Raw genomic sequence first — 6,282 nt, forward strand, 5'->3', positions numbered from 1 at the left:
TTCGGGCCCGCAGGTGCGGAAGGTGTCGTCTTCGTAGGTGCGTGGAACACTGTCTTCAGTGGGCTCTTGGTGGGTGGATTGGGTGAGGACGAGGGCCTTGCCCTTTCTTGCGGCAAGCAGTGCTGCCTTGGCAGCCTCGTCAGCCTTCGGGTTAGCTCTCTTGGGTGCCATCGCGGGTGGTTTTGTCGTAGCACGAACGGTGGGCGCCAAATGTTGGAACTTGCTCTCAACCGCAAGGAGGCCAACAAGGGTGAACAGTGGTGACAACAGGGTTACATGCTAGGAGGCAATAGCTCTGTTAATCTAGCCTCTCACGGGCACTGTGCGGGGGTATTTATAGGTATCTGAGTGCCCAGCGCCTTGTGTTAAGGACGCATGTGCCCTCAGACACCTAGTTTATCCCCAGAATATTCCCATAAAGCAGGGTTACAAGCTGTAATTACAAGAATGCCTTTACGAATTAGGCCCGTAACACAAAGGCGGCCACGCAGGGCCCGTTACAATGGGCCAGATCACACGTGGGCCTCAGAGCTGGACGAGGCCGCGCTGCGGGATGACGTCGCCGCAGGCCTTTGTCTGGTGCCGAATGGAGCGAAGGGTGTCCCTGCCCGTTTTGTCTCTGTCAGACCAGCGACTGCAGCGAAGGCCTCGAGCGAAGGGTGGCGTCTTTGCCTTCGCCCCAACAAGTAGATACTACTACCCCAATATATCTTATATTTCTCTTCTTTATTTCCTTTTTAGTTTAGTAGATGAAAATGTTGTTGGCTTGTGATTTAGCATGGTTCTTGGATTCTACAAAGCGATTGTCTTCACCATTCCTTTGATAAATTCTATGAGAATGCTTAATTGCAAGATATGCAATGATGTAATTGTTGCTCCAATCCTAATGAACCAGTTGTTCACAATAGGCTAAACCATCAGAAAGTTAACTACTAACTACAATCAAACTATTTATTTACGAAGCAGTTATTATTTTGTTACAACTTTCAATACAGAAGACAAAACACATGAAATTTGATAAATGTAATCCTCACATTTGAACCATAGTATTGCGGTACCACAAGAATAGTTTCAGATAAGTCATTCCTTATAGTTGTCAATGAACTATCATGCAAAGATAGAATAAGAACTTTGTGATTGCTTGTTTATTTATGAGATTGAATAAGAGCGCTACTACAAAATATTTGTCATATCTTTTCAATTTTCTTTCTTGTGTAATCATGGCCTAGATGTTTAGATTACTGATTAGCAGTTTTTCTATGCATTATTTTGAGTTTGTAGACAACAGACATAAGTCTTTTGATATTAATTTTTAGGTCAAAGGTCAGTTTTGTGGAAAACATCCAATATGTAGGCATCTTCAATAGTACAAGATCATGTACCACACGTCGACATCAATATTGACTAATATCTTTCAATAGGATGGGAGAATGTTGAATGCTTCTTCAGATACTATTTCTTGGTCTGTCAAATCTGCTTGACCCAAATGCAAGTTTTGCTCAAATGTGGCAAAAAATGATTGTCTCACCAATTGTCAGTATGTTTGCTTCCAGCAAAGTTGTCTAGAGAAGGTAAGTTATTATGATAGATGAAAAATCTAGCATTATTCTATCATTTACACATCCATATGACCTTTGTGATATGTGACCATGTGAGGTATTCAACAGTGTCTAACTACTAATTATTGCCTTCTCCTATTTGTTGTATAGGAAAAGATGAAATGGAACTCAAATTTTAGTGGTCGCACAAGTGTGGAGATAGTTGATGACCAAGTTTTTCAATTAGTATTTTAGTTTGAATTTAGAGTACACATATGTATGAGTTATTTGACAATGCTTGTTTATGAGAGATTGAATGATACCTATCTATATTATATTAATTATAATGTTATTAAATAAATGTGTGTATGTATATTTCTCTTTCAAATTATTATAATGTGTTATCTCAAAATGATTATAAATTGAAGAATGTACTTTAAATCTTAATAAGAGAGTTCCCAAAACGTCTAATATCAGTCTCCTAAATAAGACTCCTAAATAAGACGGTTACTAAAACGTCTAATATCAGTCTCCTAAATAATATGGTTTTCCTATTGCAAATGTCTATTATTATAGGATATTCTAGTCAGTTTCATAAATACTTTGAGACTTATAATGTTCGTATTCTCGACAGTTCTTTAGAAGGAGTGGCTTGAACAAAAACCTAATGTAAGACAGTTTATCAGACAAAATAACTTAAATAAATACCTTTCTAGACGGTTATAAATTAAAAATTGTCTTATATAATATCTTTTAAGACGGTTTACAACCATCTTAAATGAGGGATTTCTTTTGCGACTCCATCAAATTTGGACACTTCATAACCGTCTTAATAACTAAAAATTAACTGTCTCATATAGCATGATCTGTAGTAGTGTTCTCCGGCAACGAACAGGTATGCCCGCCTCTTCCCTTCCCTTCCTGCTCTACGAAACCTTGAAAGTGGGGAGGCGAGGGATGTGGGTTGCTGATTTGCTGTCTATGGTACCCGTTTAATGGCTCGGCATCGCCTATCTACATGGGCTTTTCCTTACCACGGTGTCGACTCGGTATGCTTCTACTGCTTCTATGTACCTGTCACTCATCCTTCTGTAATTACAAAAATTATTGTGTTGTGCCTCTGTTGTTTTGGGAGTTAGTTTTTTGTTGTGCTAAGGACTGGACATAATTTAGGTGTGTTAATACTTTATTTATTGTTTGCACATGGTTTGTGTTCTTCTGGTGATGGCTCATGGATCCTGCAAAAATATGTGTTAGGATTTGGAGATCCATGCGAGCACTACAACAAGGTGCTCGTCTCTTGTGTTCTTGGCTCGTGCAAGCATTAGGTCGTTTCTGAGACCACATTGGCGCAATAGGCTCCATGGTGTTTGAGGTTGCTGAATTGGATGGAGCAACAATAATTTGTCACACTAACATTAAAATGAAAGATTATTTGTTGGTTTTAAACGTTAGTAATTGCTACGAAGTATAATAATTTGTATGGAGCGCATCCAGTTTAGCAAACACTTCATATTTTGATCTATCTTTTTTTATAAGTTTGAGTTCATGTGACTTATTTTAGAAACTTGAACTCATAAACTTCATGTTATTTGGTCTCTATATGGTGGAATTATGTCATTCTATAATCTCTATTTGTTCATTCAGTCGCTGTGAACTCTTTTCTAATCGCTCGCGTCATTGGCCGTGTTATACCAAGACATATTGGATGGAGTAAACAACAATATCACTTAGTCAAATAAAAAAATATTATGTGGAGAGCGGAGACAATCAATAAAAAATCTTGAGATCTTTTTGGTGGATAGTTTACGTGGGTATTGTTGTAAGCCGTCGCAATGCACGGGCAACCGACAATTTACTAATATAAAAAGGGTCCAGATACACTAAACAAAAATGGCTTCATTTCAATTTTCCAATTTTGAAAATCACATATTCATTTCCTTTGTATGAACTGAAAAAATCAATGACTCAAAGGAGTTTCTACCACGAATTTCGTACCACGCATATTACTTAGAACAACTACAAAAGTAAGATAAGCAAGAATAAAATATATTCTTTAAAATAACAGCATACAAATTAATGAGGAATGCAAAAATGAAGAAAAGGACACGTAATTTGACCTCTTTCTATACCATAAAGAAAGGAACCAGAGATCTTAACCCTTTTCTAAAAACAAGTGTTTATAGATTTACAGACAAATTCTCACGGCTCGAATTCTTGGTGTGTAATCGGTCCTTCACGGTCTTTGCTCCTATAAGGGTTAGTTTGGAAGCCTCATTTTTTCAAGGGATTTTCATTTTCCCTTAAAAAAATAGAAATTCCTTGAAAAATTAGAGTTCCCAAACTAGCCCTAATTATTTTAACCGTCCTCATCTTACCTTGCCGCGTGTACCCTCCTGGCGACCCGGTCATCTCCGCATATCGTAAGACAACAATGCCGCTAGTGTGCCATTACCCACGTCTAGCTTGGCAATTGATCACAATTCAAATATTTTATTCATAATAAGTTAGAACCCTTCATTAGTTATAGTTCAAAAATAAATAGAAATAGAGCTTAATACTAATCCGATTTCTATTACCACCGCCACGAGTATTTCGGCTCTCCTAGAAAATAAACACTCTGCCACGGTGGTGGACAATGCATCCACCCCTATTGATTACATGTATGTGTTATTGATTGCATGTCCAACCTTTAAGTTTTTTCAATATAGAAGGCACTTAAAAATGATCGACAACTTCTTGAACGGAACACCATCATTAAAATATTTACTTCTCTTGACCTTTTCCTCATAAACAACCTTTGTTGCCTTGGTTATGCTGAAAACTTGTCTAATGCCGTGTCTTTTACGGGGTGCTAAATCAAGCTCTACATTCACATCATTGTTTTTATAGCCTTTTAAGCATCGATACCTGAAGCGTTTCAATCCTTTGAGACTCAAATGTGATATAATTACTAGTTTTAGGAGGCTAGTAACCACATTTATTTCATCAGATTGATCAGTGTCTTACACAATAATTATTACAATATCAAAAGCAAGCTCTAAGGAGTTTAAAATAGCGGAGCGGGAATTAGACATAGCTACAGACAGACTAGGTGTCGATGCAGCCCCCTTCTAGTCGAACAAAGTTGTAATGAAGTCTTCAGCCACTAAAAAAATATATAAAAAGCTGGGTGAATACTTACGTATTCCGCAAGCCATCCTGGCCAATAAAAAGAGAGGGACCTATATGGTACGTACTTGATATGGTGGAATTATAAGTCACTCTTTATTTTTCTTTAGAAAAGGCACTATCTTACTGTTGGGGACTTGTTCTCAAATGCTATGAATTAAAAACAAGGCAACATAAAATGTTAAATATTAATGCCCTTCGTCCGCTGAAGCATTATCTCCCCAAGGATTTAATGAACTTCGGACGAAGACCATGAATAGAATATCACGAAGGTCACACCTTCGTGATCAGACTTACAAAATAATATAAAAAAATATAAAACATGAAACATTAGAGAAAGATGTACCAAAAATAGATAACATTATTCACATATTTTATTATATGAACCTAAATATCAAAACATAATGTTTAGGTATATTTATACCTTCGCCTTGGCAGAAAATAATAATTCCCGAGCAATGCGTTTGCAATTACAGGATTGCGTGAACAGTAAAGGAATACTGTTCACTATTTATAGGCACAGGACACAGCCTGTAAGGAATTACAATCATACCCCTTATAAAAGTTTACAACAATGACTCAGACCCTTATGGACTAAAAGGTCATTCCATCTTTAAGTCGGTTCGATCCTTCATCTTCGGATACGCTATAACACCGAAGCTTCATGAGTGGTAGCTTCGGCATTACATATAAGCAGCTTTTGCCGAAGCTATTTCTTCCAGCAGGACCTTCGGCGACGAAGCATGGTCCCAACAGTAGCCCCTTCGCGGTGCTAGATCGTTTTTCGTAACGAGCTTGATCCGTGAAAAAAGTCTCTTAGGCTTCGGGAAGCCGAAGGTCCGAAAAACACCTTCCCTGAGCTCGTTGCCGAGAAACGATACAGTTTCCGAGCGCAGAGCGGTCCCACTATGCAGGTTCACTTTCTCGGTTTTTGCGGCCCACCGTTCAGTGGATGCGAGCGACTGTTTGTCCGGTGTAAAAATCTTGACGATTCACCTTCTTACATGCAGCACTATATAAACAGACAGGTAGGTGTGAAGTTACCACAGCATTCATTGCAATTGCACTGTTTTGCTGCCAAAAATTTAACCATAGTCGAAGCTTGACTTTTGCATTCAAACGAAGCTCCAGTTTGGATTCTGCTTCGTCACGAGAAGAGCTTCGGAAAAAAGGTTATTAATTTCCAAGGAATTTTCAAGAAATTTAAAATCAAATGGCCAGAGTACGCTCCACTGCTAGGGTTGAGCGTGATGGAGATGAGACCGAAGCCGCTGAAACTGTTCCGATTTCCGAAGCAATGAGGCGTTCTGGGCTAGTTTCATCAGAGGACACACCTGCTGCCGAAGCAACACAAGATGATGTTGAAGAAGTTGGTTCCGAAGATGAGTACAGCTGTGGGGTGCCAAGTAAACCTAGTCATTTGGACTTTGGAAAGTCCACCATTTCTGAAGCTGATCTTCCTAAAATGGTGAAGATGGGTTATTTTAGTGAGGCCAAGAAGGGATTAATTCGTTTTGGTGGAGAAGAAACTATCCCAAAGCCAGGAAAAGATGAGGTAGTAGTCTTCAAAAGT

At 38.6% G+C, this 6,282-nt stretch overlaps 1 long non-coding RNA gene across 1 annotated transcript; it reads left to right on the top strand.

The window, feature by feature from the left end:
- The first annotated feature begins 1,410 nt into the window (after positions 1 to 1,410).
- LOC103641478 (uncharacterized) lies at positions 1,411 to 1,899 on the top strand. The gene is made up of 2 exons (XR_560346.2): positions 1,411 to 1,462; positions 1,710 to 1,899. It is a non-coding gene; the product is annotated as an uncharacterized lncRNA (long non-coding RNA).
- Positions 1,900 to 6,282: the final 4,383 nt, after the last annotated feature.

Source organism: Zea mays, chromosome 10 (genome assembly GCF_902167145.1).
Source record: "Zea mays cultivar B73 chromosome 10, Zm-B73-REFERENCE-NAM-5.0, whole genome shotgun sequence".
NCBI lineage: Eukaryota > Viridiplantae > Streptophyta > Magnoliopsida > Poales > Poaceae > Zea > Zea mays.